Source organism: Dermacentor variabilis, chromosome 8, assembly GCF_050947875.1.
Source record: "Dermacentor variabilis isolate Ectoservices chromosome 8, ASM5094787v1, whole genome shotgun sequence".
In the NCBI taxonomy this organism is placed as follows: domain Eukaryota; kingdom Metazoa; phylum Arthropoda; class Arachnida; order Ixodida; family Ixodidae; genus Dermacentor; species Dermacentor variabilis.
In genome coordinates, this window is record NC_134575.1 from 63,845,619 (window position 1) to 63,862,463 (window position 16,845).

At 43.8% G+C, this 16,845-nt stretch overlaps 1 protein-coding gene and 1 long non-coding RNA gene across 13 annotated transcripts in view; one reads left to right on the forward strand and one right to left on the reverse strand.

Annotated features, from left to right (window-relative positions):
• LOC142590279 (uncharacterized) overlaps nt 1-6,661 on the reverse strand; it is a 147,146-nt gene extending 140,485 nt beyond the window's left edge. For 2 of the 12 annotated variants that reach the window (XR_012830061.1, XR_012830062.1), the window contains exon 1: nt 6,457-6,642. The gene's annotated coding sequence lies outside the window, so the exon portion shown is untranslated. Of the gene's footprint in view, nt 1-6,456 lie in introns of all 12 variants that reach the window. The other 10 variants (XR_012830063.1, XM_075702270.1, XM_075702269.1 and 7 more) reach the window with 7 other exon arrangements.
• Nucleotides 6,662-11,917: 5,256 nt separating this feature from the next.
• Nucleotides 11,918-12,507, forward strand: LOC142591059 (uncharacterized). The gene is made up of 3 exons (XR_012830326.1): nt 11,918-11,989; nt 12,085-12,277; nt 12,373-12,507. It is a non-coding gene; the product is annotated as an uncharacterized LOC142591059 (long non-coding RNA).
• The last annotated feature ends 4,338 nt before the right edge of the window (nt 12,508-16,845 follow it).

Sequence of the window (16,845 nt, forward strand, 5' to 3'; positions counted from 1 at the left end):
TGTCAACCCAAATACCATTTGGTAGGATGAAGGCTGAGGCGAAATTCCTTCAGCATATGTCAGACAGTTTCACGAGCTAGCAAATGCTACTGCGAAGTCGTGTTCGATGACCTCGTGAACTTAACGCGGCGCTGCACATAACTTGAGACGTCGTCCCCATCGTACGTTTTAACGTGGTAAATTTGATGACGTTTTAAACCCTTTCTTAGTTTAGAAATCATTTCAAAAACTACGCATGCGTGGCACTTCTCTTCTCTTAGAAACCATCGCGCTGATGTTGTAAATATATCTCTAAACCCAATGCGAAATGAATTCACAAAGCAAGCAGAAAATACTATAATTCTTCGACCTAGCTGGTCAGCATGCGTGAAACGGTTTATGCAATTCGCACATGGAGGCCACTGCTGTATTGGAAACTTGACTAAAGTTTTCGAGAGTTTCATACTGATAGGATATCCCTTATGTGATTGCATTTTGTAGGATGAAAGTTGAGGTGACATTCATATTGCATATATTAGACAGATTCACACGCTAGCTAACGAGACTAAGAAGTCGTTTTCGAATTACGCATGGAGCAACAGCTGTCCTGTGCACAATTTGACATCGCCCGAGTCGTTCGCCCTACAGTGGTAAGTATGATAACGCTTTAAATGTTCTTGGAAGCTGCTAAAACTTTTCAAAAACAACGCAAGCAGAAAGTAAAGTAATACAGCGCGCAAGCTTGTTAGCCTGCGTAGACGCTACAGCTGTATTGGAAACATTGTAAATGTTTTGGAGAATTCGGTATTGATACCGTTTTGTCTAGTGCAATATTGTGTCTGGCTCGAATCGTTTGTAAAATCCCAAATATTCCAATCTTTGATGCCTATAAAGTGTTCCACAAACAGCGATCATGCTTGCTCTTATGGTTGTTAATTTCTCTTTGCTTTGATTTCTGTCCCGAGTGCGCCAATTAACAGACTGACAGTGACTAGAACTTTATTAGAGCGTCCTGAGGAACTCGAATGGGGGGCACCGAAGGCTCCCCAATCAAGTTGGTGGCTCCGCCCACGGCGGGACAAGGAGGTGGTGACTCTCCGCGACGTCGCGGGCCCTCTGGACGGCCTGTAGTTGGTTTGTGAAATCCGAGTTCTTCAGCAAGGCGTCCCACTTGGAATTGTTATGATAGTCGGCGCCCGCGTTGTACGGACACAGCCAGAGCATGTGGTCGAAAGAGCAGCACGCGTTACGGCATTTGGAGCACGATTGCGGGAAGTTCGGGTCTATCGAACTAAGCGCTCTCGGGGTGAGTTAGGGTCTCGTCTGTAAAAGCCTGAAAGTAACAGCCTGAGCTCTGTTCAGTTTCGGGCTGGGGGGAGGGAATTTCCTTCTGCTGTGTCTGTAATGTGACGTAATTTCGTGAAAGGTCCTAAGGTTATCTTTGAAGGGGCAATCCGGCGGGAGAGCCGGACCCTTAGCTCGGGCGCGGTTCGTGAATTCACGCGCCAGGCAGTTCGCCTGCTCGTTAGGGTTGCAACCCACTTGGTTAGTTACATCGTTCACGTGCGCCGGGAACCACGCTATGGTATGACCTCGAGCGTCTTATCGCGTAGTAATACGAAAGGATCTGTTGACGATGTCGGCTGCGTGTTTACAAACTAGAGCGGACGAGAAGCATCAATCTACCCTAAACACGGGAACGTTGGCGGAGGAAACTGCGATAGCCTTGGCTCTTCAAGCCGCAAAAGGCCCAGCGACCATTTTCGCCCACTGGTGCACGGCGGTCAAGGCTTTCGCGTCCGCTCTAGCTTGTAATTAACAGGCTGTTCTTTTATTGTCTTACTTCTATCGTTCCCTGCTGTTCTGCGTAACTACGCGGTTTCAATAAACAAAAAAAAAGTATCCTCATCGTAGCGGCCTAAACAAAATCGTCTCGCGCAACAGCCGTAGCTCCTCCGTTGCTACTTAACCTTCAAAATCCGATTTCTAAACAAAACATTCCATGACGGATTCCAAGCATTCTGCTGTAGGTATAGCTAGGAATGTTTCGCTCTTGCATTTCTTTGGGCTATCGTAATAAATGGAAGTGTCCGAGTGTAAAGTGAACTTCATGCCGTAGCCCAATAACGCAGTGCTCTAATAATTAGGACCACTATGAAACCTAACTTTCGAGCTTTATTTCTGGATTGCACGCTTCATCGTCCACAGCCCCCAGGAAGCTCCAAAGATATAAACATATTTCTGTTCGGTAAAAAAAAAATGTGTATGTCAATTTATTTATATCGCACTTGAACAAAACACCAGTCTCGCAACGCTTAGTGGCGATGAAAATAATCATAAACTCGGAAATGGCTTCCTCGAGGTAACAGAGGACAATATTGAAGGCCATGTTTTCATGTACTTGAAACCCAGGAATCAAGTGCAGGAGCTGGAAGATGTTATTTGTTATATCGTTGTTTTTGCATAGGCGTCCTCGCGGTGTGCAGGTGCTTTTTATTGTCAGAGTGAGCATATTCAGGGCGCAATTCAGCGGCAATGCCCTTACTTCGCCATTGGGTGCCTCTGCATGCGAAGTAAAGTGCTTCATGTTGTCCCGAACACTTTCTGGGCGGACGACATAGTTGGGCTCCACAATTCCTGAAGTCACAGAGTCCACAACAAAGGTCTGTCACGGTCCCTGAGAGTCGCTTACGAGTAGCGATTTCAATTATAAATTGTGAATGTGAGCGAATAGCCCACTGATTTAATGCAAAAGCTTTATATGCGCCATTACGCGATAACACGGCGTTATCGTCGTCGGCACGTCCACAAGATAGTACCAAAAATGGCAGACGGCGCGAAGAGCAAAAACACGTCAAAAATGCTCGGATCGGCGTCAAATTTGTGCCGCAGGTTTCTGTAAACAAACTGCCCTCGAAATAACACCCCCGAAAAAAATTAGGTATATTTCGGTCAAGTCCGGGCATACGGGGTGCGAGACAAGCACGCTTCATCGATGCCACCGTGGCTCTGTGGTTATGGTAGACTAAACTTTTGCCTAGTGCGTGCGTCATTGTACACGTCACTGCCTCCCGCGCGTCATTTTCCCTTCGGGTTTTATCAGTAGTGTGTCTAGTGGAATGCACTTCGAAGCGGCTAAGTAAGCGGCAGCTGTGAAATGTGTTGACCTACAGAACCGCGCCTCTGAAGACAAAGCAAACAAACACAAAATAATACGACATAGCCTCCGACAGGCCTATAATTCGGCGTAAAACAAAATTCATCGTTCTGAATGCTACCAGTCTGTGGACAACCTATACGGAAACACGTACACCGATGCAGCAGAAAGAATTTTTATGCATGTCGAAAACATCCATCGAAAAGATATCACACAAGCGATAATAGTTATTTCGCCTTCCTACACGCAAGCAGTCTTCAGTGTCACTGCGGAAGGTTTTGTGCATAGCCACGTTGCGCTAACTATCCTTAGATAATATTATAAATTAAACAAATAGATCAACAACCGCGGCCAAGGCACCCTTATGCAAGCCATCTTTTTTCTTTATTGGAGCCAAACGCAACACACAGAAGAAGACGCAAACGGCATGTCGAAATAATTGCAACATGACCAATCCAACGTAGGAAAACCTTATTAGAAAAATTCTCATGCAACATCGTTCACACACTGGGCAGCTATTCGGGAACACATATCTACGCAAACAAGAACCTCTAATCATACCTTGCTGCTGAAGCCGCGCACTGACACGGACACGGCGAAGACGCACAAGAATACACGACACTCACTGCACTCGCAACTATATTATTTCAGAATACATACTTCATATTTTTGTACTGGTGTTCAGGGGTGAAAGATAACCAGGACAAGATAAAAGGCATTTTTCAAATTCATCTGCCCGCGCATACTAGGGTGTGTGTCTATCGTCGTGTGCAATCCTATCCTATTGTTGCAAGCCTAACGAACATTTTTATTATACAATTTTTCTTTACTGTTGCTCCAAGAAGGCAACCTCACCATGGCTTTCAAGTACAGATGGCTGACAGATACAATCATCTCTCCTCTTGTGAATGTGAAAAGTTTCGATTATTTGACTGATCAGCTGATCCTTATGGTGCTCTAGAACTGTAGTTTCATGTAAAGCCGCCAGCACCCATGTTGTGAGCCGTGCCCTTTAATGTGAAATGAATGTTTCCCCCCAGCGACCTTCTCGTGCTCCAAAAGTCTTGTGTTTTAACGCCCACAAGTTTGGTCGTTGTATACTTTTACACAAGATATGGACAAACAGTAGACAACGGACGACATGGACTTGACAATTCTTTGCCTATGCTTTACCGTGCACTTATGATCATTTACTTTTACTTTTCTTGAAACTCTACGATCCAGTCCTGCACATATTTTTCCGAGTTTCTTAGGGGATGAAAAAACCATTTGCACACTCTATCTGCTTCCTACACTTCTTAGGTTATGCATAATTTTGTGTGCATATGATATTGATAGCTTTTTTTTCTTCCATTCTCTTTTCTATTACGCTCTTTCTGATAGCCATTGCGCACATAACGATTCAACCTATAGGCTGATGTACACAGTACATGTTTTTCATATCCTGCCTTCTTTAACCTGATAACTTGTTCGCTGAAGGATTCTTTTTAGTTTTTCCGGGCAAGACTTAGTTAAGGCCGCTCGCAGTCACGAAAAAAACTATGCCGCATTTTACCACTTCTGGGTATCCCAAATTGTAGCAAAGCAGGGTTTTTCTGATCGTGGGTTGTATGATGGGCAAACGTGGTCCGGTGTAGTAGTAAACGGTGCATCTAAAATCTGTAGCTTGGCATTATTTGGCAACTCAACGATGAAATCCAATCCTTGGCTGTTGTCGTTGAACATTTTCAAGAACTCTTCCACTCTTATGTCCAAAACACCATGTTCTACTATTGCCAAAAAATCGTCCACAAAACGGAACACCTTTACCGCAAGTCCTTTAAGCTTTGCATCAATCACTTTGTCAAAGCTACAGTAAAGATCGCGCTAAGCACCGGAGCTACCTTTTAGTAGAAGAAAAAAAACAGTAAAAAAACACAAAGGGAAAGAGGCGACGTTCACACCGCAACGACTGTCGTTGTGGTGTGAACCTCTCCTCTTCTCCTTTGTGTTTATTACTGGTTTTTTCCTTCAACTATGTACCAACTGGGGCCGAGATTTCAACCCTTCTACATTTCAGCCTGTACATATGCCGTACTTTTGTCTGCTCATAGGATTATTCCACATTACAACGGTGAATTCAACGTGGAAAGTTAATAATTCTAGAAATGTATTAACTGATGAGCCAGATTTCTTGACAAATTCCGTCTCATCATTGTCTTCCGTTATACAAAGCCTAACACTTGATAACACTAGCGCCTTCCTTCACGCTGGAGAGCACAAGGGCCCTATAACGTAAAACTATTCCAATATGTTTCTATTCCAATTTCCTGACGTCAAATTTACGTAACAACCGACGCAAGCACCGGGCGGTCACCCGCAGGGTTGTCTGAACAGACCAATCAAACGCTCTTCTCGTTCATAGGAGGTCACTTTTGTTTGCTTGAAAAACGAATAACATTGCCTACACTGAGCCTCTTGTCGTATCTAATTGGCTGACAAGAGGCCAGGAGAACGCTCAAGTGGAGAGGGATTCACAGGGACAGAGCCAGTGCACTGAAAATCGATAACCGGATGAAGAGGGTGGTGCCGGGGTCTGCGATTGGTAAGCTTTCCCTTACTTAGCTTGTGGTGGCTGGTCGAAAATCAAGGCGGCATGCAACGGAAGATTAAGAATGACGCTAAAACAGACCCTCAGCAAGGAAGAGTTGGGAGAATGAGGTAGTAAGCGTGCCGAAAGTGCATGAAAACGTTACACGGTCATGCAAGAAGTTTTATTATTCGCAAATACACGCATGCTCTCCGGCAGGTGCGAGTAGCCAGCGTCTCAGCGATCGGCAGCAGCCATCTTTTATTCCTTTCGGAACGGGGCAGCCTGCGGCTATTCCGAAAAAAGTTCAGTTTTGTTCGGCACATTAATGCATCTTTATCGCGTACACGTCACTTTGACGCGGTGAGTTCGTGCAGTTTTGTGACGTCGCGTGACAGGCAGGTAAAGTGGGTGCAGCCCGAAAACTTTTTACCAATAGCCGAGGGCTAATGGCGAAAAGGGATTGAATCAGAAAAAAACTTTCTTTTTTCTGTCAAATCATGAATAATCAGTGTGTACACTGATCAGATGGGGAGGTATTGCGGTTTTCGTGACGTCGCGTGACAGACAGGTGAAGTGGGGGGTGGTCAAAAAAGTTTTTGACCAATCTCGGAGGGCTGATACCAGAATTGGAATAGGAAAGTTTGGAATAGTTTTACGTTATAGCATCCCAACAAACACTTCAGGGAATGCTGTAGGACGTGCGACAGTTTGGCGGACAGGTTGTGGCAAAACGAGAAACCACACTTACCTAGACCAAGAAGCAAAACCGTCGGAAGGCAGGGTGGTCACCTAAGAAGACACCACCGTTCCCGAGAACTACAAAAGGATTGTTAGACTCGATTCCAAGTTCTGCTTCGAGCCGGCCTTCACACCGCTAGAAAACGTAGCGCGGACCAAGTCTATGGCGCGTCGTGTGGCTGAAGAAGAGCGTCCACATTTTATAACAGAGTGTATGGAAGTGCTTTCCAGGACGATGACCTCCAACAGAAAAGAGCAAGAAGTAAGGCATCTGGTGAACTTTGGCGCGAGGAACAATTTACCGTTTCTTACTTCTGTTAAGGAAGGTTATCTTGCAGTCGTGCCTGAAGGTCTCTTCCAAGAGAAGACGACGACAGCGCTAAAAAAGAATTTCGTCCGTGTCGACGTTACAGCTTGAAAGATGACGGATAAATAAATCACGTTACTGGCAAGAAACAATTTTGAACGACTTGCTTCAGCAGTTGAGCGCTCAAGTAGCCTGCAGCTCGAATAGTTTTTTGTGGATAGGACATATACCGTTGGCGTTCCGTTCACAGCCATAGTATCAGGAAGGGACTCATGGCAGTTAATTGTTTCTTCATTTCTTCAAAACTGCCTTAGTGCCTTGATAGTTACTGATCCGTTCATTTTACCAAACTCTGAAACGTCAGTAATGCACTTAAGGACGTCTAACCCTGGAAGATGCGATTTTTTCAGCATAGATGTACAGGATCTGTATTGCAACATTCCGCATTGTCCCGTAATATAGATTGTTATGCATTGTATAACTGGAGACAACGATGACATGGAATTCATCAAGAAATGGGGCGTATCACTTGATACCTTTCTTGAGCTATTAACCTTCTACTTGAATCCACCTTTGTACTGTGGAATAATGTTATGTACCGACAAAAGTCCGGTGTATGTATAGGCTCGAAGGTAGCTCCAGTACTTAGCACGATTCTCTTAGGTAGCATTGACAATGCGATTGGTGCAAACCTTAAAGGCATTGCGGTAAAGGGGTGTTCCGCTTTCTGGACGATTCCTTGCCTTTGGACGAACATGGTGTTTTGCATATAAGAGTGGAAGAGGTCTTGGAAGTGTTCAAGGACAACAGCCAAGGATTGGATTTCACTGTTGAGTGGCCAAAGAATGCCAAGCTACAGTTTTAGATGTGTCGTTAACTACCATACCGGACCACGTTTGCTGATCATACAACCCATGATCAGAAAAATCCTTGCTTTGCTACAATTTGGGACACTCAAAAGTCGTAATAAGTGGCACAGCTTTTTCGTGCCTGCGAGCGGTTTTAACTAAGTCTTGCCCGGTAGAAAATAAAAGAAACTTTGAACCCACAAGCTATCAAGCTAAAGAATACCGGATATGAAAATCATATATGGTGTACATTAGCATATAAGTTGATTCGTTATGTGTGCAATGGATATCAGAAAGAGCGTAAAGGAAAAAGAATGACAGCAAGAAAATTCTGTCAATACCATATGCACAAAAAATTGCGCATAATTAAAAGAAACCTAGGTGGAAGATAGGGCCTACAAGTAGTTCTTTCAGCGCTTAGAAACTCGGAAAAGTATGTGCCGGACTTAATCGCAGAGTTTTAGAAAAATAAAAGTAAATGGTCATATGAGTGCATGGTCAAGCATAGGGGAAACCCTGCCAAGTGCAGATCGTCCGTTGTCTACTGCTTGCCCATATCTTGTGGAAATGTGTACATTGGACAAACGGGTCGGTATGCAAACACAAGACTTCTAGAGCACAATAAGGTCACTGGGGGGAAACATTCGTTCCCACATTAAGGGGCACTGCTCACAACATGAGTGCTGGTCGCTTTACAATGATGGTTCATTTCTATCTCACCATACGAATCTGGTGACTAGGGATATAAACCAAGCTTTTCATATTCACAAGACGGGGGAGGGCTGTATCAGCCAGCCACCTGTGCCTCTAAGCCATGCTGAGGTTGCCAATTTGCAAAAACACTAAAAAAAGATGTGTGGTAGGAAATGTGTGTTCGGGGTCCAACAAATAGGAAAGGGTTGCACACCATGACGCTGGGTCCACGTCAGTGTGCTGCTTCATCAGCCAGGTATGATGATTATTCACCAACTAGCCCAACTTTCCACATTACTGAAGAACCTCTCAGTTCCAAAATGTCGCAAGGGAAGCCACATGTTACCGCTGATGAGTCATCTCGGCCTATGTACTTAAGCGCCAAGAATAACTTATTCAGTTTCGCCTAAACGACATCTTTGCGGAAAGAAATGCACATGCAAAATGTATATTCTATGAAAAAGTTGGATAACTATATCACCACCTAACAGTCACGGAAGGCCCAAATGTGACAGGCAAAGCAACGCAAATCAACGAAGAGCGTAAATGCCTTTGCTGGAGTAGAAGTGCGACCTCATCTCTAACTTCGAAACGAAAATAATTAGTGTTCGAAGTAGGATGTCAAACCAAAAAAGAAACCGGTTTGGTTCGGGTTTGGGTATGCCACGCTTCAAATTTGTTCCGGCTGAGTTCCCGAAGAAATAAAAATTTAAAACGCTTATCGAAATGGCTCGCAATGCTGCACCATTCGCTAATCGTTTTATCACGGCGAAATTTACCCTACCGCATGGCAAAATCCTTCAGAGTGCTATTGACTTGTTCGCTTAGCGCAAGCGTAAGCTTCGTCAAGAGATTAAGAAAATATGACACAAAAATCAGTGTTGTTTCTTATATGAATATCAACGAAGGTTAAAGCTGTAGAGCTACAGCAGACACACCCAAAAAGAGGGTCGGGATAGGCAGTGGCTTACGTGGTGCGGTGCCTGTACGCGCCCTTCCTCTAACTCGCGTTTTCTTTTATGGTCATCCACACAGATTTTTAAACGCCAATTACCACGGTCGCAACTGTAATATTGTAACATTTTTTTTTCGTAGATGTTAGATAGCAATGTAGCAGCTAAACACTGCTCACGTTAAAAAAGCTTTGCAGGGAATATAATCGAAAAATAAAAGACGATAGAATGTTTAGTACGCAAGTATATTACATGTACAGGTATTCCAAGCAATGATATTGAACAAGAGTGACGCAGACTGGTCTCACACAAAGAAAACAAAGCACCTTATTTTCCATAGATCACACTGATCACAAATGAACTATAAGTGCCACAAAGCAACAAACAACGTTGTCATAAAATGCGCGATTTGAAGTACCCCGCACAAAAATAAACACTGTCTGAATGAATAAATCTATAGTGGTACTATGAAACTGCATGTTATCCCTCGATTTCATAAGTACCCTGCTGACGCTGTGTGCCACGCTCGCCAAGTTTGCATTTTATGACATAAAACATTCCTATTAACAAAATTTTGCCTAACTACAATAAAACAAAGTACCAATGAATGTTGAGCTCATTGGCCTTGAGGATGCATTGTAGATACGGGCGTCAAGATGTCGACAACGCCAACAGCAGCCGCGTGGTTCCCTGCTGGGTCCATTTTTTGTACACTCCTTGAAAGCACGGCGTGCGCGCTCAAGGAAACTATTCAAGTGGCCTCCTTTACCTTGATTCCAATGATAGCGTTAGAGAAAATGAGCTAAACAAAAGCAACTGAGGAACCCTGATCAGAAGGAGAAACGAAATTTTTTTTTTCAGCAACGTACACTATGTGAAGGAATGCACAGATGCAGCAAAAATTTTATGTGTAGATCTAAGACAGGATTGTCAGAACGCCTGCGTCCTTGCGGTGTGGGCTTAGCTTTCGTGCCTTGGTAGCAGCCTACAGTTAATTTTTCGTCTACTTCGAGTAATTATTGCTGATAAGCTAACTGTACCGAATTACGAATTCAGATTAAGGTTAAGCGTATGCTAGGTTTTGGTTCGGGTTCAATTGGAAGCCGTTGCTGAAAAGAACATAAGCCTACTTTTTTCATTCAGCATACTCACGAACGTCATCAGTTGCCATCGTTTCTACTTAACTTGTATTTTTGTACGCTCCAGATGCAGAGCTGTCCTGGTCTACTTACGTTCATAAAATCAACAAACACCACTCCAATGCCATCCGTAGCAATAGGGGTTCGAGTTATCATGTCACCGAATAGGCGATGCTTTCTAAATAATGGTAATACCATCCTTGACGTGGTAGCGTACGTTAAAGGGCATCCTCTCACGGGGTAAATAATTTTCTGGATAACGGAAAATCTTTTAGGTCAGAGGGCCACTTTTCTGTGCCAACAGAAACTCTATAACGGTGTTTCTGAACGCTTATGTCAAAGAAATGACTCTGACTCCGGCAAAACATAATATAGCTTTTTAGAAATCTCAACAACTGACTATTTATATGTGTCGCGTGTGATTTAATTCTGCAAATGGAGATCTCGAGGCACACTTGCAGCATAACTTGAGCAAAGAAAGAGCGTTCCGGTGAAACCTGCTTTTTATGGGATAATATATCCGCCGATTATAGATGAAATGTGTGGAGTCGGGTTGCTATGGTGGAAGGCCTGAGATTTACAAGATTTGAGATCTCAAAAAAATGGAATAATGAGATTTTAGTTGCTAAAACCACGTTATGATTATGAGGCATGCCTTAGTTGAGGACTACGGAAATTCGCACCACGTGGGGGTTATTTAACATTCACCTAAAGATAAGCACACGCGTGTTTTCGCATGTCGGGCCCACCGAAATGCTGCCACCGTGGGCGCGATTCGTTTCCGCGACCTCGTGCAAATTTGGAATCTACGCGAGCTCCGGCATAGCAGCGCGATCTATGAGGTAACTGTATGAAAAAACGAAATTCAACACTCCGCACGCCCTAGTTTCATTTGCTCATGTCGTTTCACTCTTAGGCTATGATCACTTGCGCGTTACATCATGGTTGGCCCAAAAACAAGCAGTAAAGTGGTGAAATCGTCGGTGCCTTCTTTCATTTGTTTATTGTGCCAGTGGGTTGCACAAGAAAGTATTATCATTGAGCGTATTAGAAAGAAAGAGAGGGGTGGCATGAGAATGCAACGCGTCTGCACAGTTCGCATTCCGTGGTGCATAGGCAGAAACTGCCTAAAATAGGAGACATGCACGTCCAGCACAGAGTATTTAGAAAGATAGCGGAACAGGAAACGGTATTGCGATATCCCATTGATAACAACAAGTGGCGCCGGACCATAACATTCCTCAGTCCTCTGTGTTTCAAACGAGGAAATGGCATGCTCAGGGCAGAATCTTATAACGGTTCAGAAGGGAACCGGTTCACTGGACTCTGGCAGCGGCAGCGGCGACGTACGCACGTCATTTAATCAACTTGTCTGGATTTTTGCAGAGGCCGGCGCTTCATCTGATACCTGACCAGGACTGTTCTGCGTGTCCCGCCATCTGCCTGACTGTACCGTAACCACGGCCTTTTGTCGCTTCTGTTTTGGGGGCGGTGTTTTCACTGGAAAGCTGGGTTCACTCTGGCAGCGGCAGCGGCGACGTACGCACGTCATTTAATCAACTTGTCTGGATTTTTGCAGAGGCCGGCGCTTCATCTGATACCTGTAAGAGGATCCGAACTGGGCCGTGGCTGCCTGTTTGTTTCTCAAGAAAACAGACTACGTGAGCAACTCACCGTTGTTCCATTTGCCTTTACCAGGACCAGGACTGTTCTGCGTGTCCCGCCATCTGCCTGACTGTACCGTAACCACGGCCTTTTGTCGCTTCTGTTTTGGGGGCGGTGTTTTCACTGGAAAGCTGGGTTCACTCTGGCAGCGGCAGCGGCGACGTACGCACGTCATTTAATCAACTTGTCTGGATTTTTGCAGAGGCCGGCGCTTCATCTGATACCTGTAAGAGGATCCGAACTGGGCCGTGGCTGCCTGTTTGTTTCTCAAGAAAACAGACTACGTGAGCAACTCACCGTTGTTCCATTTGCCTTTACCAGGACCAGGACTGTTCTGCGTGTCCCGCCATCTGCCTGACTGTACCGTAACCACGGCCTTTTGTCGCTTCTGTTTTGGGGGCGGTGTTTTCACTGGAAAGCTGGGTTCACTCTGGCAGCGGCAGCGGCGATGTACGCACGTCATTTAATCAACTTGTCTGGATTTTTGCAGAGGCCGGCGCTTCATCTGATACCTGTAAGAGGATCCGAACTGGGCCGTGGCTGCCTGTTTGTTTCTCAAGAAAACAGACTACGTGAGCAACTCACCGTTGTTCCATTTGCCTTTACCAGGACCAGGACTGTTCTGCGTGTCCCGCCATCTGCCTGACTGTACCGTAACCACGGCCTTTTGTCGCTTCTGTTTTGGGGGCGGTGTTTTCACTGGAAAGCTGGGTTCACTCTGGCAGCGGCAGCGGCGACGTACGCACGTCATTTAATCAACTTGTCTGGATTTTTGCAGAGGCCGGTGCTTCATCTGATACCTGTAAGAGGATCCGAACTGGGCCGTGGCTGCCTGTTTGTTTCTCAAGAAAACAGACTACGTGAGCAACTCACCGTTGTTCCATTTGCCTTTACCAGGACCAGGACTGTTCTGCGTGTCCCGCCATCTGCCTGACTGTACCGTAACCACGGCCTTTTGTCGCTTCTGTTTTGGGGGCGGTGTTTTCACTGGAAAGCTGGGTTCACTCTGGCAGCGGCAGCGGCGACGTACGCACGTCATTTAATCAACTTGTCTGGATTTTTGCAGGCTGGTGGAATTTCTTATTCTGTGCTGTAGCATAGCTCCTCCCCTGTCGTCGCTGTTGCTGCCACGAGTCTTGTAGTGCTTTTACCATGTTGTGACTACTGGTTAGAGTGTCGTATATGCCATATCTGTGCCGCCTTTAGGCTATGGAGGGTTCTGGCTCTGGAAGCCTGCGCGATGTCGCAAAGTCTCTTGCTGATAAGCAGCCAGGTACTATAAAGGAAGTCACAAAAGTGTTAGTTGAACTGACAGCTAAGCTTGAGGCGTTTGCGAAGGACATGAGAAATGTCGTCGGTGGTGTTGGTAACTCCAATACAGAGATTCGCAGTGAACTTGGAGCCATTCGCGACTCCATTGGCTTTATGAACGATGGTTTCGAACAATTCAAGAAGGATGTTGACGGGTTCCGTCGCGAGCTGACTACAGTGACGGCTGAAAATCAGCGATGTAAAAGGGAAAATGAGAAACAAAGTAAAGAACTGAAAGAAGCAAAGAGAGAAATAGTTGAGCTGAAACAATACAGCAGGAACATGAACCTTGAGGTTAAAGGACTACCGTTAGTTGCAAACGAAGATCTGAGAAGAAGTGTTGGACAAATTGCCACATGTATAGGCACAAGTGTCACGGACAACGACATTGATGTAGTACATCGTGTCCCTTCTAAAGATAAAAATAAACCAAACGTGATCATAAAGTTTTCGACTAGGTCTGCACGAGACAGAGTACTCTCTGCTGCGCGAACCGCTAAGTTAAGCACTGGGACCCTGGGCATTGAAGAGAGTAATCCTGTATATATCAATGAGCATCTGTGCGTTGAAAACAAGCGTTTATTGGGTAGAGCTCGACAACTGAGGCGAGAAAAAGAATGGAAGTTTGTGTGGGTGTCACAGGGAAAGATACTGATGCGGAAGTTTGAAAATTCGCCTGTCCTACATGTTACCTGTGACTCGGACCTAGACAAGGTGCGTTAGGTTACCCGTTATTGCATACTCAACGCCATTTATGTCATGGTGCCAACAGATAGAATGGCTCAAGAACAATCTAGGAACCTATGGTTCTTCTTGCTTTTCTCTATATTTTTGGAAACAGTTAACGGAGCGATTCTTCAGACACCCACGCACATTTTCCGAATCTATGCGGCTTCGTACCTAGCAAATGTGCCTGATAGTGTCCTTATGTATGTAAGCTCTAAACTACTGTCGGAAACAGTTATTTTTATGAACGTTAACCTTTTGACCAATATTGTACACCTTAGAGTCTATAGTACATCAGTGTTGCACTCATATGTTCTTGCTTGCTACAGTGCTGTGGTTGAGGGCGTCACCCACATAAAAATTAAATTCCCCTTAATATTCTCTTCAGCAGTTGGTCTTGCATATATAACGTCTTATTCGTCTATGCCAACGGCACTGTTTCTACATTGCAATGGCTGTCTTTTTTTCCTGAGAATTAAGTTTCAAAATGGCTCTGAAATGTACTAGTCCCTCTCAATTAAGCACGATTGTTGCGCATCAGCGCCTATCGACTGAGTTTCCTGCATATGAACATACAGTCAGCCCGTTCTAAAGAAGACGAATTGTGGAATTTTCTAGATGAATTTAAATGTAAATTTTCTGTCATTATGTTGACTGAAACTTGGTACTGCAATGAAACCGATATAGTGCATATTGATGGGTATAATGTGGCCTATATAAATAGAGAAACTATAGGCGGTGGTGTATGCATGTATGTGGAAACAAGTATTGACTATCAGTATATTGATGAATGGTCTCGATGCTGTGAAGACATTGAAATTCTGTGTTTAAAATTCGAAAACTCTCTATTTACTGTTGTGTATAGACCTCCTCACGGCAACATCAACAAGTTTCTTCAATATTTAGATGAATTCTTTTGGTTTGTTAATGAAAATAATTATACATTAGTACTCGGAGGTGACCTCAACATTGACATGCTCACAAAGACTAGCAAACAAACTGACCTGTCAAATCTACTTCTTTCGCATGGCCTTTCAAATGTTATAACTACCCCAACTCGCATTACAGCTGCTACAGCCACCTTGAGAGATCAATTTATAACAAATTTTGCTAACCTACTACACCATGGTCCGATAAGTATCGCTATCAGTGATCATTTACCGATTTGCCTAATTACTACGGTTGAAATTAAACAGAGGCACCCGGTGAAATCAGACATTTATTTCCAAGACATTAATTCACAATCTCTTTCTTGCTTTCGTGACGAAATAAGCTCGTTGAGCTGGGATGACATACTCTCCTCTTCATCACCTGATAGCGCCTATGACCGCTTCATTAAGATCGTGTGCACAGTATACCGAAAACACTTTCCTTACAGGCACGTAAAAAAACCTAAACACGCTCGCAAGCCATGGATCTCCTCTAAGCTAATCAAAATGATAAATGAAAAGAATAGGCTGTACCATGCGTTTTTGAATAGCCGTGACCCAGATGATTTGAAGCGGTTTAAGAAATATCGAAATAACCTGACTAAGCTGCAAAAACAAGCTAAATGCGAATATTACTACTCCATGTTCGATGGTATCGTTGATGCAAAACAGACTTGGAATAAGCAGAATTCTGTTATATCATCAAGGCGACCCGCCAGTACTATTAAAGAGCTCAAGGTTGGTAATGAGGTTCTTAAAGATGAAGCACTCGCCAATAAATTTAATGATTACTTTGCCTCTCTAGTTGAAAGCACTTATGATCAAGATGCCTTGATGTATTTGCCCAGTCCCCTTACACATTCTTTGTATATTGATGAGACTGATGACACTGAGGTTTTAAATGTGTTCAAAAATTTTAGGCGATCTAAAAGTGAGGATGTGCATGGATTAAAAATACAACCAATTCTTTTTGTTATTGACCTGCTCACCCCTTGGCTCACTCACATTTACAACATCTCCCTAACCTCTGGCATTTTTCCTCAACAGATGAAAATCGCAAGGGTCGCTGTGGTTTACAAAGGCGGAGAAAGGGAAAACTTAAGCAACTATAGACCAATCTCAAATCTTCCACTGTTTTCAAAAGGTTTAGAAAAAATTATTCTCCTTAGGATGACTGCCTTTTTTAACAAGTATTCTGTTTTAACACCATGTCAATATGGCTTCAGGTCAGGCTGCTCGACTGAAACTGCTCTTCTTAAACAAAAGGAACTAATTTTGAAAAATATAGAGGCGAGGAAACTAACATTGGGAGTATTCCTAGATTTCTCAAAGGCCTTTGACAGAATTAACCATGGAACACTATTAGAAAAATTGAATTGTTATGGTACACGCGGAATAGTTTTAGATTTAATTAGAAGTTACATAACCAATAGAAAGCAATGCGTATCAATAAATAGAAAATTATCTTCGTTTAAACTTATTAAGCAAGGCGTGCCTCAAGGTAGCATATTGGGAGCACTTCTATTTATCATTTACATAAATGACATTGTTAATATTGATGTTTCGATTACCTATATTATTTACGCAGATGATACTAGTTGATTCTTCTCAGGAACTAAGGAGGATCAACTCATCAATTTTGCAAATGAAACACTTCACAAGATATATAACTGGTCTGTAAAAAATTCTCTCCAGTTAAACTGCTCCAAGACAAAAGCGGTCCTCTTTAGAGCGAAGTCCACGCCTTGTGATCTAACCCAATGCCTCACACTCAATGGCAGAAAAATAGAACTTTCCGCTACAGCAAAAACATTCGGTGTTATCTTCC